This window comes from Cetorhinus maximus, chromosome X, assembly GCF_964194155.1.
Source record: "Cetorhinus maximus chromosome X, sCetMax3.hap1.1, whole genome shotgun sequence".
In the NCBI taxonomy this organism is placed as follows: Eukaryota; Metazoa; Chordata; class Chondrichthyes; order Lamniformes; family Cetorhinidae; genus Cetorhinus; species Cetorhinus maximus.
Window position 1 is genome coordinate 11,524,929 of NC_135917.1, and position 18,699 is coordinate 11,543,627.

The following is an 18,699-nucleotide window of genomic DNA, read 5'->3' on the forward strand; positions in this document are numbered from 1 at the left end:
GCTCACCCTCACAACCAGTGTGGAGAATCGTAAAAGAGGGAAGATAGCGAGAGATAAGTGAAACAAAAGAAAGATCCAGCATCATTTTGTACTGAAGATCATAGATGCAAGGAACCATTTGCCAGATCCTGGACAATTCGGGAGTGGTCAGTCCACAAACACAAAACATCAGTTCACAAAAGTGTACACAAGCATTCTTAAATTTAGTAAATGCTGAGTGACTGATGCAACTCTGGTCTTCAGTCAGATAGAACCGTTCTTCCCCACCAGTGTGCGACTGGATGCTTAGGATCAAACGTGCACAGGCATACAAAATATTTGTAATATGTAGTGGCTTTGCACCTCATGTACTCTGTTTGTAGGGAGGGCACATTCCCTCGCAGAACACCATGGATGCCCAAGATGTTGACCTTGCATGGGCTTGCGTTCATTCATTAGCAGTGTAGCACAACCTTAATGTCTTGTATACACCGTCTCTCAGATTTGGCACATGACCCAGCATGCGGATGACAAAATTCCACCAAGTCAAATACGGTACATGACACAATAAACCAGTATACTCTTCTCTGCACCCCCCCGCCACCCCAAAACCACCCAGTCATTTCCCTAACTTCCCTAAGCATCTACCTTACAGCACATTGGGGAGGGGGGTTGGGAGAATAGTTGAAAGCCTTCTTTGAATAGTAGAAAGGATCCTGGTATCTCAATACTCTCCTCATAACGATAATTTCCCACCCCTGGCATCTTCCTGATGAACTGACGCTGTAGCCTTTCTCTATGCTTTAATGCCCTTTCCATCGTGAGGTACCACAAACTGCGTACAGCACTCTGACTGTGGACGAGCCACTGTCTCGTACAATTCTATCGTTTTTTCCATGTTCTTGTACTCTGTGTTACTCTTTATAAAACTCAACATGCTATTGCCCTTTTTTTTTTAATGGGTGTACTGATATACAAGTTAGCCTGCTCTGCCATTCAATAAGATTGTGGCTGATCCCCAACTTCAACTCCACTTTCCTGCCAAATCCCCGTATTCCATGATTCCCTTAAGAGTCCAAAAATCTATTTATCTCAGCCTTGAATATAGTCAATGGCGCAGCATCCACAACTCTCCCAGTAATAGACTAAGTGAGTTCCACAACTTTCTGAGTGAAGAAATTCCCCCTTTATTTCAGTCCTAGGTGATCGGCCTCTTATCCTGAGACTGTGCCCCCGTGTTCTAGATTCCCCAGCCAGGGGAAACAATCTCTCAGCATCCACCCTGTCAAACCCCTTCAGAGTCTTGTACCTTTCGATGAGATCACCTCTCATTGTTCTGAACTCCAGAGAATATAAAGCCAGTTTACTCAGCCTCTCATCATAGGACAACTGCACTGCCAATTTCAAGGAATTATGCCTTTGTGCTCCTACATTCTCATCAGCATTTTCCATTGAGTGTATACTTCCATTCCTTGGTTTTCTTCTACTATTCTCCATTAAACTGCATCTGCCATCTGTCTACCCATTTTTTCTAATCTGGCTGATCTCTCCTGCAGTCTTTTGCAGTCCTCAAGTGTTTAGAAAATCTTCCACTTGTATGTTGTTAGCAATGTTCTATTCCGCTCCCTTAGCCCAAGTCCAAACTCATCTCAGATACATATGAGAAAATGAACCCTCCACTGACCCATCAGACATATCACTGCAATCCAATCACTCCATGACTAAGTGGAGATGGTAGAGGCAATGGATGGGGTGAAAACAGGATATACTTGAAAGGCTGGCTATGCTTTGAGTGGATAAGTTGCCTGACCCAGAGAGTTTGCATTCCAGGTTGCTAAGGGCACTGGGGATGGAGATAACAGAAGGGCTTGCCATAAACTTCCATTTTTCCCTTGGTATGGTGGGAGGTGCCAGAGAATTGGAGAGTTGCAAACGTTATTCAAATAAGGACATTCCTAGTGACTACAGGCTAGTTAGTTTAACATCAGCGGTGGGCAACTTTTTGTAAACAATAATCAGCTAAAATAAATCAACAGGTTAACCCAAGAGGTTTGAATTAATTAAGGAGAGCCAGCACAAATTTGTAAAAAGGCAGATCATATTTGACTAATCTAATTGATTTTTTGATGAAGTAACAGTGAGGGTTGATGAATAGCATGTGGTGGATGTTAAGAAAGTGTTTGACAAAATACCACATAAAAGGCTGGTTAATGAAATTGAGCCTTACGGAATAGGAGAGTCAGTGTCAGCTTAGATAACAAATTGGCTTAAGGAAAAGAAACAGGGAGTCATATTAAATGGTTGTTTCTCAGACTGCAGGATGGTAGACAGTAGTGTTCTCCGAGGGTCAGGGCTGGGATCAATGTATTCAATAATCCAAGTAATTTATATATATCAAAAATAGCAGAGTAAAATTTGCCAGTGATACCAAACCTGGAGGAGGGCAATAGCGATAATACTACAAATCGCCTGCAACAGGACATAGATGGGCTAGCAGAATGGGAATGGCAGCTGGAATTTAATATAAAGTGTGAGGTGATGCATTTTGGCAGAAGGGATAGGGAGAGGCAATATAGACCGAATGGCACAATTCTAAAGAGTGTGCAGGGGCAGAGGGACCTGAGGGTACAGGGGCAGAGGGACCTGAGGGTACAGGGGCAGAGGGACCTGAGGGTACAGGGGCAGAGGGACCTGAGGGTGCAATGTGCATAGATCATTGAAGGTGCAGGACATATTGAAGGAGTAGTTAGCATGTGGAGTCTTGAACTTCATAAATAGAGGCATTGAGTACAAAAGCAGGGAAGTTATGCTGAACCTGTGTAAAATGTTGGTTAGGGTACAACTAGAGTATTGTGTCCAGTTCTGGCCGCCACACTTTAGGAAGGGTGTGAGGGTCCTTGAGACGGTGCAGAGGAGATTTACCAGAATGGTTCCAGGGATGGGGGGATTTTAGCTACAAGGTTAGGCTGGAGAAGCTGGGGTTGTTCTCCTCGGAGCAAAGGAGATTGAGGGGAGATTTGATAGAGGTGTACACGATTGTGACAGGTTTAGATAAGGTGGATAAAGAAAAGTGGTTTCCCATTAGCTGATGGTCCAAGAACTAGGGGGACACAGGTTTAAGGTTTTGAGCAAGAGATGTAGGGGGAAGGTAAGGAAGATTTTTTTTTTAAAAACACAGCAAGTGGTAGTGACCTGGAACTTGCAGAGCTATGGAGATAGAGAGGGGGGAATGGGACTGACTGGATTGCTCTACAGAGAGCCAGCATGGACTCAGCAGGATAAATTGCTTCCCTCTGTGCCAAAATGACTATGTTATGACTAAGTAATACCCAGTAATTATCTTCTTCCCATCTGTGCTGTTGCATTTCATGTCATCCCAAATCTCTCTAACAAGATTCCTGTGGTGCTTTTTAATCAAACAGCTTCTGAAAACCCGGGTTCACCCCAGCTACTGCCTGTCTACCCAATCGGATCACCTCCGCAAAGCAATGCTCCTGAAATGTGTCAGCAGTTGGTGGAAGTTTTTTTTAATTCATTCATGTGTGCCCATCCCTAATTGCCCTTGTTCAGAGGGCATTTAAGAGTGTGGCAGGAGTCACATGTAGGCCAGGCCAGGTAAGGACAGCAGATTTCCTTCCCTAAAAGACATCTGTGAACCAGATGGGTTTTTACGACAATCGACAATTTTTATTGTTTCAAATTCCACCATCTGCTGTGGTGGGATTCAAACCCGAATCCCCAGAGCATTACCCTGGGCCTCTGGAGTAATGGTCCAGTGACAATACCACTACGCCACCGCCTCCCATCTTTTTTTTTTAAACACAGCAAGCGGTAGTGTCCTGGAACTTGCAGAGCTACGGAGATAGAGCGGGGGGAATGGGACTGACTGGATTGCTCTACAGAGAGCCAGCATGGACTCAACAGGATAAATGGCCTCCTTCTGTGCCAAAATGACTATTTTGTACATCCCAATGCACAAAGTCAACATGGTTTTACGAAAGGGAAGTTGCGCTTGACAAATTTATTAGCGTTGTTTGAGGATGTAACTAGTTGTGTAGATAAAAGGGGAACCAGTGGGTGTAGTATTCCTAGTGCAAATCTAGGACGATTCCACCCCAAGTGCGGTAGCGAGTGGGAAAAAGAATGTTTTACCCGTTGGCCACAATGTTACACTGTATCATTCCAATCCCGCCTCATTAATCATGCATTCCCACTGGCAGGCGGCCTCTGACTTGCTTGCCACACCATCACCTCGCCGCTTTCTCATGCCAGGCACCATATTTAAACCACAGCCGCGCACACCCCTCTCAGTGCTCCCAGCCCAGGACTGCTGCACAGAAGACATGGCCCCGAAAGGCAAGAATAGTGCAGCCCCCCCGATTCAGTGACACATCCCTGGGACGCCTTCTGGATACCATCGATGCCCGCTGCGATGTCCTCTACCCCCGCTCTGGCCGCAGGAGGTCCAGTGTCACCACTCCGGCTTGGGAGGTGGTGGCAGAGGTGGTCAGTGCCAACGCTGCACAGAAGAGGTTGGCCATCCAATACAGATAGAGGATGAATGGTCTCATCCGTGCAGCCAGGGTAAGGCAACCATCTTATCACTCTAAACTCACCCACTCACAAGCCCATCACACACTCACTGGCATCTCACTCACTGCCAGCTCAAGGGACATCACCACTCACTCTCTCACACACACCCTCACATCTCCATCTGGCCTCATCTCCTCTGGAGGCTGCCTCCTCAGCCCTCACCATCCTGAGGCCACTTGTATAGATCAACATGTGCCCCCCACACACACCCTGGGATACCCTCCTTCCCCAGTACAGCCCTCGCCCTGCAGCTTCTTCCCTTGCCTGAGGCCACTTCTCCCCCTTCCCCAAGCAAGCCCTAGCCCTGCAGCCATTGAAAAGCCACCCCCGCCTTACGGCTGGTCTGGTAGGTAGAGACCTGGCCGTGTACCCCCCTAAAAGTGATGTGGAGCTGCCTGTGAAGCCTGGCGCTGATGACTGCGAGTGCTGCCCGAAGCAAGGCAGGGAAACAAACCTCGAAGTCCCGAGTGAAGTGCAGCTCACCAGGTGCACGTCGCTTATGTACAGTTGTGAAACACGTCAATGTGATTGTGCTCAGATGATCTAGCGAGGGGGGGATGATTCCGGTGAGCTGGGGTTATAATGATATGCAGATGTATTACAATGAGATTCCCGGCGTTCGATAGCAGGAAACACAGCCCGCCATTGACGGGCAGAGCGGATGACTGCAAACTGGTTTCACGACCTCCTGAAACCAATTTTTGGCCTTCTCGCCAAATTGTTCACTCACGTCCGCCAAACACGCCCGCCACTAACAGGCATGGAAAATTCCGCTCTTGGTCTTCCAAAAGGCATTTGATAAGATGCCACATAAAAGATTAATACGCAAGATGAGGGCTCATGGAATTGGGGTAATAATGGCAAGAGGATTGGTTAAGGGACAGGACGCAGAGAGGAGGGATAAACAAGGGATTTTCAAACTGGCAAACTGTAACCAGTGGAATGCCTCAAGGATCAGTACTGAGACCTCAGCTATTTACAATCTATATTAATGACAGACATAGAGACTGAGAGTAATGTATCCAAGTTTACTGACAACACAAAGCTTGGTGGGAAGGTAAGTTGTGAGGACTAAGAAGAGGAGAAATTTCTTCAGTCAAAGGGTTGTGAATCTTTGAAATTACTGGACCACACCTGGAATACTGTGTACAGTTTTGGTCTTCATATTTAAGGAAGGATATGCTTGAATTGGAGGCAGTACAATGAAGATTCACTAGATTGGTCCCTGGGATGAGGGGGTTGTCCTGTGGAAAGGCTGAGCAAATTGGGCTTATATTTTGAGAAGTTTAGAAGAATGAGAGGTGATCTGACTGTAAAATACAAGATTCTGAAGGGGTTTGACAGGGTAGATACTGAGAAGTTGTTTCCCCCTGACTGGGGAATCTAGAACATGGGGGCACGGTCTCAGGATAAGGGGCCGATCATTTAGGACTGAGATGAGGAGAAATTTCTTCACTCAAAGAGCTGGGAATCTTTGGAATTCTCTACCCCAGAGGGTTGTGGATGCTCCATCATTGAATATATTTAAGGCTGGGATAGACAGATTTTTGGTTTCTCAGGGAATTGAGGGATTATTGGGAATGGGCATGAAAGTGAAGTTGAGACAGAGGACGCTAACAACTAAACGCCACCTAGCTGGCTAGGACTGACGGGTCTTAGTCCAACAGAAAGACGTCTAAAGATTCCACAGACTTTGCATGAGCGTTGGTGTGGCTAACCAGGAACTTGAAGACTACAGAACATGTGTTTTTTTTTAATTTAATTCATGTAATCTCAATTAATCCATCTATGAGACATAGTGGTCCCTATTTTAACTCACTCAAAACCCATTCACTTCCAGAGAGTTAAAACTGGGCCCAGTGTACCCTTTCTGGTGAGGTGGATTCAAGTCCACAAGCTAACATCTAATGTAGTTGGTGTGAAATTCAAAAATACTTGCTGCAGGATAGACCTCCACAGGTGTTGCCTGCCCTTCCAAGTGTTTCCAGTGGTTCTGGATTTCTGGCAGCATCTCGCTTGATACCGATTGAGGAAGCAGTCCTTGATACATTCCGAAGAGCATTATTGACATGCATTACCTTTATTCCAACTTATCTTGGGTATTGTGTGTTACTTTGCTTGGGCCTTTTAAAATCTGCGTGTCTTTCTGTTGCATTGGTGGAGGTGTAACTGGGAGTTAGATTAACTAGGGGAGCTAAGAGTTATCATAGTAGTAATTTGTAAACCTATGGTATGTGCTTAAATCATTTTTTTCTATTTAATAAAAGGTTTAATTTAGTTTTGTAAGAAACCTGTAAGACTTGGTGGCCGCTTTTTTACTGAATTCAAAGCCTGATACTCGAAATAAATACAAATTGCAAAACAGTTGTGGTGGCTGCTTCAGGTTTCCCTCTGGGATTCGGGCAGCTTAGCATTTACCATCCGCCTGCCGTAACAATAGTGATATCATCTAGCTATTCGCCCACCATGTAGGAGTTGCTCTGATCATTCACCCTACTGGAAGCCAGTAAATGTGCGATAATGATCAGTAATATTAGGGCATCAAGTTTTCTCTATGGGCACAACCTGCAAGTTGAACCTGAAAACGCACCCAATGCCACCTCAATTATGCCCAAGCATCCTCCAATCTCATTACAATATGCCCAAATTATAATGGACAGAAATCCCAGAAATAATTGGGGTCCAAGGAAAGCTCACACCATATCTTGCTCCCTTGAATCTTCAAACTTAAGTTTCGCATCTTGTGACAGACTAATTTAAACAGCACTAATTTCTCCTCTTACCACCCAACCACAAACAGAAAAGGTTGTTTTGATTTGCTTCCCCAACCCCTCGGTTTTGGTGTGATTCCAGTTCTATTAATAACCCCACAGCAAACTTGAGATTGGAAGGGCTGAATTTTCCGCGGAGCGGGCGGGCGAGCATCCTGATGTCATCGCGCACCCGCGCGATATTTTGCTCGGCGGGCGCGCACAGGAGTCAGCAGCGCCCCCGTCGACAATTAACAGGCCTATGAAGGCCATTAGATAATTAAATGGAAATTTTCGCTGCCCGTCCAACCTTACAGTTGGCGGGCAGGCGAATCAGTTTGGTGGCCTTTGGATTTTTTAATGAAACCTCATCCGCGGGCAGGATGAGGTTTCCAACAGGAATTTTAAAAATATTTTAAATGTTGAAATGTCATTTATAACATGTCCCTGCTCATGTGACAGAGAGGACGTGTTTTTAACATTTGTAAGTTTTTTATTTTTGATTTTAAAAATCTTCAGCTCCCTGAGGCAGCTCTGTGCCTCAGGGAGCTTTAAGTGCGCAAACTTCCACGCTCGCACTCCTCCCGCCCCCACCCCGGCAACGCTCAGTGTTGTAGCGCTGGCCGTTAATTGGCCAACCAGCGTGAAATTGATGTCGGGGCCCGATTGCGGGCGGCGGTCAGCTTTGCGACCGCTCCCAGGCCCACCCTCCAGGCCCACCCGATGAGGTAAAAATCCTGCCCAAAGGGTTAGTTTATTTGCACGAACAAAATGCAGGAGTAGCAACATTGCCTCCTTTTCAGTATCCATATTTTACCGTATGAATGCAAAGCAAGATTTACAGTGCAGAGACCATAGAGAAACAAAACATTGTTTCACGTGGGTCCCAGAGTCCAGAATCAAAGTCCAATGAGGTATTCCTTCGCGGAGGTCAGTAGGCTGAAAACCGATGCTGGATAATTCACTTTTCTGGTTGTGTTGACTTCACACGATAAGACTGATTCATCCCTGCATGCCTGTCTTTTAGGTAGTGGTACAGAATTTCCAGCAGCGTAGATAGGGCCAGGTGTCCAACCTGGGTCAGAGCTCCTTGCCTGTGAAGCAACTAGTCAGGTGGTAAAAAAGCAGACTGAGACTTTGCAGTTCAGCAAGGCAATATTACTGGTTCCACAAGCCAGAGGTCCATGTCACATGGCTGCCACCCTCTCCACACCATATTTGACAATGGACGTGTATCCCTCATCTGGGTCCCCAAGATTGTTCAATCTCTCAACCACTAAGAATTGAAAGGAAGGTTGCGGAGCCCTTTGTCTTAGCAGACGAGCAGACTCCTGTTAATCAGCCTGGGTTATGAAATGCAGGTGACCTTTGTATAGCTCTCTTTGAATTTGGTCCGTGCAGCCCACAGTGGGGTTGTCAGTGGCTCTTCAGGGATAACGAGGTGAGAGTTTCCCCCGATACTGCCAAGTAGCTTCTTTTGTTTGGGGTCACAGACAGACATAGATTCAGCCATTTTAGGTCTTTGTCCAGTTTGAAATTCTGAAAGATAGCAATGAGCATACCTCTGTATATTTTCTAAAAAAAAAAATTATACAGCATGAGGTCTTAGTCCCGTACACTTCATTTAATCCTTATTCTTGCCCATCAGGCACAAAAACTTTAGGAACCTGCAATGGAGAGCTTTTCCAATGGATATTGCTTCCTGCAGCACCTGAAAATCTGGTCCCAACATTAAGAGGCCCCCGAAAAAGTTCAATTTAAGAACTAGTGTTTGAGAATCAGGGCAGGGGCGCGAGTCGTTGACCAAAAGAGAATGGTGATCATAATGCCTTCACTTTCAGGCCATAGTCCGCGCCATCTTTATTTGATGGGGGAACAATGGTTCTCGGGAGACAAAGGCCATCATGCAACATGGTGTGGACACCAAGCAACCAGTTCCAGACAGGGTAGAGCAGAGGTGGAACGAATCAAAAATACCACAAAGAAATACTTCATATGGCTAGACAACTTTACAAATGCATCCCCCAAGGTTCCCAGAGTAACTGTCCACTGCCTGCCCCATGACTTCACCTGAAAGAGACCTCAGCAACAATCAAGGTGGCAAAGCCATAGCACAGCAAGATGCCAATAAAGAATTAGCAATGGAGGCTTGTGCATCAGACACCAAACCCAAGTGTCAACCGAGGTGTAGACGGCTGCGCCATTTTTTTTAAAAACAGAAAGCACATGTACGAATGTACAGTATACAGATTTCCAAATCTTACCTGTTGCTATCTTATACTTGGCCACTGTTATATCTGAACTAATGATAAATATTCAGCACAATTCTCCAGCCAAATTCAGGGCATTTCTTTCCTCTTGTGCAGGGTACGCGTATTGCCAACTCAAATTGGCACATTGTTGCCCACTGGTGCTTTGTTGCAGGTGTGTGGCACCTAACCTACCACTTGAGAGGTTCTCTTGTGTATACAACACATACGCAGGGTCACCACGAGGTTACACTGGTTACCAACCGTAGAGCTCCGCCCTCTCACATCTGGCTCGGGCTAGCCACATCTGGGTGTTGCTCGTCTGCGTTTAGCCATCTCTTTTCAGCCTGGATCAATAGGCACCCATGGGGTGGGGATGGTCATCTGTCCCATTTCTTGTGTCCCTCCTCTCCCTCGCTCCTTGCAGATCTGCAGCTCCTAGACTGAACAGCTAGCTCTTTTCACTCCACAGCACCCAATTCTACTGCAATGTTGCTGAGTTAACACTCATGCTTGTTTGTTTCTCCCAGTGTGACTTCAGCTGCTCAGCTGTCTCTTGGTTCCTCTTTGCAGCTGGTTATGAGTAATGTTCCTTTCCAAGAGCCGGCTTGCTGTGTGCAAGATAAAGCCGCCTTTTTGGAGCCACAAACTGAAAATAATAGATCTCTGGCCCAAATGCATGTAAACTTTATTCTCCCTCCTGTCCTTTTCCCAGCTCCCACCACTTACCCCACCCCTAATACGCATATTCATGAAGTTGCCCTTCCCACAGCCATCCAATCCTTGATCAAGTCCCATCACCGCCCATTCGCCAATGGCAGCCTAATCCCTCCCCTGATAATATGCCCTCACTCCACGAAATTCCCTGTGCTCCCACACAAAAGCAGCCCCCTCCCTTGCCCAGTGCTGCCACACACCAAGGTACCTCTTACTCTTCTCTGCCACCTTCGTCTGGTCTCTCGGGCTTTCTAAAAAGTAAAACCTAAAATCGCCTACATTGTTCAACTAACTTTTCATAGCGATCAAAGCCATTTCATCCAATAATCGTACAAATTGAGCCTGCAGGATCACAAGCATTTGAGCCATACTCAGTCCGATCCAATCACTACAAATCAGTTTTATCTTACTATTGTACACTGCATGCAACAGGATAGGCACTAGTTAATATATTAAGTTTCATCTATATAGCATGTACCATCACACACTTTTTATAATGATTTTGTGTCATTATTAGTCATAAGCAAATTTATTCTACCACACTTAGGACTAATTTCCGGCTTTAGTTACCCCAAGCCCTCTTTTCCATTATTGAGATCTGCCAGGTTAACAGTAAATGATAAAAGCACTGAATTTGGTGCAAATAGTAACATTTTAATCAACGCTTCTATCAAGTGCAATCATTTACATTTTCCACCTCTCACACTCAGCTGTTTCCAGACGTAGGGCAATCTTAAAATGCGATCTCCAACATTCACCTCAAACAAACTGTGACAACTCCTTGCTTGAAAGAACACAAACTCTTTAACAAGGTTTGACTTTCCTTATAAAATAGCAGGTTCCCAAACTTAACACGTGCAGCACCATATGCAATCAATTATAGATGGATAGATAGAACGACCAGTGCTCATATAGCGCCTTCAACATCCCAAGGTGCTTCACAGGAGCATCATCCAACAAATTTGACACATAGCCACATAAGGAGATATCAGGACAGGTGACCAAAAATTTGGTCAAAGAGGTAGATTTTAAGGAGCATCTAAAAAGGACAGAAGCGGACAGGTTTAGGGAGGGAATTCCAGAGCTCAAGGCCTAGGCAGTTGAAGACATGTCTGAATCGTCCCATATAAAACATGCTTTTACATATATACAGAATGTGTCTAATACAAGTATGTGTGTGTGAGAAATTTATTATTTCCCAGAAATCCAATTGGTGAAGGATAGAACTGGAGCCAATCTTTGCGCACCTTTCTAAGCATTTATTTAGAGATACACATTCCAAATATACACCTCCTTATTCAACAGCCACAGTTTCAGCCTATTCTTATTTATGTGAACACAAATGAACCCCAGTTAATGCCCACCATCTACAAACAATTAATATACAAGTAGCAGATTTCCTTCTCTCTCTTTAGATAGAGTTTGTGTACGCTACCAACATTTTGAAACACATTTAAGGCCTCCATATTCTGTACAAAACATTACATTGCAAGATGCCCTTTCTCTAGGGCCGCAAAACAATTTCTTTGTACATGCATTTTTGTAAAACAGTTAATAACAACAACTGATATTTATATGGTACCTTTAATGTAATGAAACATCCAAAGGTGATTCACAGGAGCGATTATAAAACAAAATGACTCTGAGCCACATAAGGAGATATTAGGTCAGGTGACCAAACGCTTGGTCAAAGAGGTCGGTTTTAAGGAGTGTCTTAAAGGAGAAAAGTGAGGTAGAGAGGCGGAGAGGGGTAGGGAGGGAATTCCAGAGCTTGGGGTCCAGGCAGCTGAAGGCACATGAAGAAGCGATTGTAATTGGGAATGTACAAGAAGCCAGAATTAAACGAATGCAGAGATCTGAGGGCTGTGGTGTTGAAGGAGATTACAGGGATAGGGAGGGACAAGACCAAGGAGGGATCTCAAAACAAGGATGGAAATTTTAAAACCAAAACATGCTTGAGCAGGAACCAATGTAGGTCAGCGAGCACAGGGATGATAGGAGAACAGGACTTGCTACGAGTTAAGACACAGGCAGCAGAGTTTTGGATAACCCAGTTTATGGAGGGTAGAATGTGGGAGTCCAGTCAGGAAGTACTGGAATTGTCAAGTTTAGAGGGGATGAAGGCACGACTGAGGGTTTCAGCAGCAGGTGAGCTGAGACCAGGGTGAAGGCAAGCAACGTTACAGGAGGTGGAAATAGTCAATCTTCGCGATGGCACAAATAGGTCGGAAGCTCATCTTTGGATCGAGCATGGACACCAAAGTTGCGAAAAAACTGGCTTAATTTCCAACAATTTCTAGGGAGAGGGATGGAGTTGGTAGTTAGGGAATGGAGTTTGGAGTGGGGGTTGAAAACAATGGCTTCAGTCTTCCCAGTATTTAATTGGAGGAAATTTCTGCTCATCCAGGACTGGATGTCGGATAAGCAGTCTGATAATTTAGCACCAGCGGAGGAGTTGAGAGAGGTGGGGGTGAGGTCGAGCTGGGTGTCATCAGCGTACATGTGAAAACTAACACTGTGCTTTCGGATGGTGTCACTGAGGGACAGCATGTAGATGAGAAATAGGAGGGGACCAAGGATAGATCCTTGGGGGAACACCAGAGGTAACGGTGCAGGAGCAGGAAGAGAAGCCATTTCCAGTGATTCTCTGGCTCCGATTAGATGGATAAGAATGGAACCAGGTGAGAGCAGGTCCCACCCAGCTGGACGACAGTGGAGAGGTGTTGGAGGAGGATGGTGTGGTCAAACCGTGTCAAAGGCTGCAGACAGGTCGAGAAGGACGAGGAGGGAAAGTTTACCTGTGTCACAGTCACACAGGATGTCATTTGTGACTTTGATAAGAGACTGTTTCAGTATCAGGGGCAGAAACCTGATTGGAGGGATTCAAACACGGAGTTCCGGGAAAGGTGGAAAGGATATGGGGGGTGACAACATGTTCAAGGGCTTTGGAGAGGAAAGGGGGGTTGGAGATGGGACAGTAATTTGCAAGGATGGTTGGGGGGGTGGGGGGAGGTGGGGGGAGACCAGGAGTGGAACTTGAGTGGTCAGCAGTTTAGTGGGAATAGGGTTGAGGGAACAGGAGGGGGTCTCATGGACAAGATGAGCTTGGAGGGGGCATGAGGGGAGATAGGAAAGAAATTAGAGAAAGACTGAGTTGAGGGATAGGGCAGGGGGAGTATGATTGGAAGTTTGGCCAGTGGGCTAGTGGAAGGGAGTGACATGGCAGAGCCATCTCAGATCACCTCAGTTTGACAGACAAAGGAATCCAGGAGTTCCTCACACTTGTTGCTCAAGGTAAAGGCAGACTCGCATCCAGCCATTTAATTTTAGAGATTTCCTTTCTCTCCTGCACTTGTTTCAAAACAACATCAATCCATAACCTTATCTCCCTCACACTTTCTTGTAGTGTATACATTCTCCCACAATGAACGATTATCTAAATAACATTCAATGGGTATACTACCCACCTTGTACAGAATCTTATTTAAAATATTTGACAAAGAGAATCCCATGTCTACTGCCTCTGCAAGGGCCAGCATTTCAGCAGCTGAAGTACTTTTAACAACCCTTTTTATTTTCTTAGCTTCCCAATCTAAAAGGACAACATTTCCCATTTTCACCCATTTGAAATATTATGAAACAAGCTGCACTAAAATATCCATCAGGAAGATTAGAGTGAGAAACATCCCTAAAAATAAAATGTGACTAGTTTTGTGTTCTTTGGGTCACCTGAGGATGGGAACTTAAGTATGCATTTCTCCAGATTTAACTTCCTTAATGTTTGAATGCCCTTAAAGCATTCTCTACTATAGGGTATTTCATTGTAGTACTTAACTCCAATATATCAAAAACTAACTGGTCTACTCTGAGTGCCCAAGCAGTTCAACTGACAAATCAATGCTTCACAATTGCTCTGTCTTTCTTTAGCTATAACATCATCTTTCTGTGACCCACACAATAACCTGGATGGAAGTAACACTCTCGAAATAGGATTCTTGATTTAAAGTTATCTCAGGCCTATTTTGCTTAATATCTCAGCCAATATATTTTTTTAAAATTCCACAAGTCTGATTCCCAATTAAGCTCTTCTTTAATCTTAACACATTCCTAAAAATCCACAACCATTGGAAAACATCAATATCATGAAGATTCCTGAAAATTTTCCTTTACGATACCAATGAAATATTGTGCAACTGCTTTTATTGTCACCAAAACAGATCTTGCCAGTTTATTGGTAGCCAACAAAACTTCGTAGTCATGAGCACTTCTGCTTCTAGTTCTGTGGCCTTCATTTCGTTATCGAATCTTTTAAAGCTGCAGCCTCTACTTCCACTTTAACGTCTATCTGGATTGCTACTGCAGGAATCTCCTCATACTTTCGGAGGTTCTTTCTCTGGTACATGATCCTTTTCTGACCCGGGTCACTTCCGGACTTGTACATACACTGCACTTATTCTCCACCCTTTCACCCCTTTTTACCAATCCATGGACCTCCCTTCCTGGCCATCATCCTGAACATTCAACCAATGTTTAAATTTGCCAGTAGCTTTTCCTGCATGTCTCAGTTGTCACATTCCTCTATTCATTCGACCCTTCTGGGATATGTCCCCCCCCCATACCCACTCTGGGCAATGGGCCTGTGGATGTGATAGCTCTGTCCCACGTCTCATGAACACTCATATTATCACTATCCAGCCCTTGATCTTCCATATTCTGTTCCTCAGGACCTTCAACACAAAACACATGAGCATCTGAGGTACAAAGTGCCCCAATTACTTCCATCAACTGCTCAGAGTCAAGGTTTTTGTAATTAATTCTGATTAATGGTGAGGAATGAATCTCAACAGCTTGATTGCCATGTTTGGTAAGTACCGTCTCACCATCATGACCTATTATCTCAACCGGGCTTTTCCATTCCTTATGATCCTCTCTTTCATAATACACCAGAGATCCTGAATTAAATTCTGTCTCGAATGGCCTGGCATGGTGCCTCAGTGCTCTCCACAGTTTCTTGGCGATCTCAGCCTTGATCAAAGCCCTTCTTCCTTACATGTATTCAAATGTGTGCCAAATGTAGAACCTTCTAGAGCCAGGAAGACGATCACACAGCATAGAAGGCAATTTGGGATTTGTCAATTTGTCAACCTGCAGTTTGGCTGATCTGCTAAGATTTTATTGATCACCACATGATTCCTTTCACAGTGTCCATTTCTGAGAGGACTTTCAGCTGCAGTGTTCATGTCCATGATGTTCATGCTTCCCACATCTCTGAACTTGTAATTGGCAAATTCCCCTCCATTATCAGCCAGAAAATTAGCTGGTGGCACAAGCCTGGTCTCTGTCCATTTCTCCATTATTTTGTCTATATTGACCATTTTGTCCTTACTATACATCATCGTAGAAGGACTGAATCTGCTTGCCAGGTCTAGAAAATGAAGAATGGAAATATTTCTGTCTTTACCCCAATGCCTTTAGATCCATGGAAACCACCTCGTTAAAATTGTGTGGAAATGGAAGGCTTACAATAGGATGGGGCGAGGTCCTACAATACTTTTTGCAGATGTCATACTTTTCACTAATCTCTATTAGCCTGTATACTCCAACTATACCTGCATCCTTTAGCAGGATTTTTAACCCTTTACAAGTAGCATGAGCAAATTGTCTATGTAACATTATAGCAATTTGCTTTTTGCTAACTGATTCTGGTCACCTGATGTCACGATTACTTTTCTAAGACTCTCATGAGAAACATCAGGTTTTGTTAAGAGGATATGATATCATGACTGGGTGTACTGCAGATCCACTGGCTTGCCAAAAATAATTGCTTTCTCACGCTCCATCTCAAGTTGCATTTGTGCAATTTTTCACTGAAGCTTTACTCAACAGTGTAGCCCACTGCAGACTGCAGCAGTATTGATAAAATGGCTTACTCCAGCTATTTGGCAAGGAATTACAACTCTCTTTGGTGACTTCAGTATGTTGTCATCACCAAACCCTAAGGCAAGTAGAATTTTTATATCCCATAACCTTCCATTAATCCTCTCTACTTCATGAATCAAGATAACCTGTTGACCAATCCGTTGAAGAACAGGCACATGGTACTACACAGTTAAACAAGTCTGTGGCTAACACATTCACCACAGGGGTAAAATTCCTTGTGACAAGTACAATTCAGATTCATCATTATCTTCGTCCTCTTCCTCAGAATTCTCTTCATCATATGTCACTTCGAGGACCCTCTCACTTTGGGCAGTTCACTGCATTAATCACACCTGAAGCACCTATTCCCTGATCCTTGGGCACTCCTGGAATTCATCACCACATTATTGCTGTTACAATTCTGTCTTCTGTTGTAATAGCCAGATCTGCTAAAGGTGCTTTCGTTCTCATTCTGCCTGTCTTTAATCCTTCCGATGTATTAATGCCTGCATCTGGACTATGTCAAAATCTGGCAATCATTGAGTCTTCCATTCTTTGTGCCGCCACAGAAATGTCTCATTTGCTTCACTAAGGCTAAAGTAAATAACTGCTTCCCCCAGGACCTTTAAGGCAACAGACATCTGAGCTAACAGGGTCTCCCTCTCGGAGAGCTGAACACCGATTAGACCTAGTTGCCTGTCCATGCGAGACACGTTAGCACAATCCAGTAATTTAAAAGCTAATACCAACCCTCGGATCCCCAAATTGAATTGTCAATCTTTTGTAAAATCTGTTAAAGTCCATGACATCATCTTCTATGTAATTACCGGCTATTTTCCAAAATCTATTAAATTCTGACTATTCCTCATAGGCATTTGGCAAATCATCTTTCTTGTAAATTCGATTCAAGGACTCTAATAGAATGTACAAATCTTCATCTCTATCCAACTGACAGGCATCCAGCTCACAAAATAACTTACTTCTGATAGGAAGTGACAATGCCAAGGTCATGCCTTGTTTCTTCTTTGGTGGAAATGTAACCTGTGTCCACATATTCACTCCATTCTTCCATTGATCACACGGTTCAGACTCTGAGAACATCGGAGGGAAATCAGACCCCAACAATTTACAAAACAAAAACAGAATTACCTGGAAAAACTCAGCAGGTCTGGCAGCATCGGTGGAGAAGAAAAGAGTTGACGTTTCGAGTCCTCATGACCCTTCGGCAGAACAACAATTTACACTTGCTTTCGGCCATTTTCCACAATGGCCACTAGGATTTTAGCTGTCAGAAGAAAGATTTCTTAGTTTCCAACATTCACCTTTAGACAACCATTCGTTGCTACCATGTTTTTTTCCCCGAAAGCCAGGTGGCGAAGGATAGAACTGGTGCCAATCTTTACACACTTTTATAAGCATTTATTTACAGAGATACACATTCCAAACATGCACCTCCTAACCCAAGAACCAAAGCTTTAGTCTGATGGAACACAAGTAAACCCCCCATTAATGCCCACTGCCTGCACACAAGGAAACACAATTAAATACAATTAACACCACTTGCATTTCCTTGGCTCAAATTCCTTATGCATAAAGTGGTGATAAATCACAAACCAACAGGTAGGAATGTACCAATAAAACATGACGAAAGCAGCCAGATAACCTTCCAATAAGGAACTATGAAGGACACACAAAAACAAGTCACCACGCACAAACAATGAGTAGAACCTATCAATAAAGGAATGGAGTTTCAAACTAATCACTTCAAATATCTTTTGCAAATCCTTTTGGTCACCATTTAGGAGTCTCCACCGACCTTATTGGTGGAAATGTCATAACATAAAGTAATTGAAACATGACCAAATTTACTAGAGGTAATGAAACTTACCCAAATAACAACTGATAACAGTATTTGTCTGCAATGATGTTTTTCAGTGGGGACTGGTGATTATGCGAGAAGCCACAATCTGGAATCCAATAACCCCCGTCATTGTCAGCTGAGGAGACTCAAGGCAGCAGGCTACAGTTGCGCACTCATTTGTGCAGACAGCTTTCAGAAGTTTTTTTTAAGACTGACAGAGGGCTATTCACAATGTGGGCCATGATGTGCTTTTTTTTTTACAACCTTTCTCCTCCACTCTTATGCAACAGTGCAAAATCATTGAGAAACTTCCCCAACTGTTCTTGAGTGCAGTGAAAGTAGCTGGAATTGCATTTTCTTTTGGTATAAATGATCCTTCCTAAACTAGGTCAGGTGTATAAGATGGCCACTAATAAATCCAACAGGAAATTCAGGAAGAACTCTTACTCAAGGGTGTCGTTTGAAAATAGGAATTTGCTTCTGCAAGGAGTAGTTTGAGGTGAATAGCATAGATACACTGAAGGGGAAGCGAGATAAGCAGACGAGGGAGAGAGGAACTGAAGGATATGCAGATTGGGTTAGAAGTAGTAGAAACAGAGGCAGCTAGTGTGGAGCATGAATAATAACATGG

General features: G+C 44.1%; 1 protein-coding gene across 2 annotated transcripts in view; it reads right to left on the bottom strand.

Annotated features, from left to right (window-relative positions):
* Positions 1–18,699, bottom strand: part of LOC144672578 (beta-1,4 N-acetylgalactosaminyltransferase 1-like) — an 86,096-nt gene that overhangs the window by 19,877 nt on the left and 47,520 nt on the right. The window lies entirely within an intron of this gene.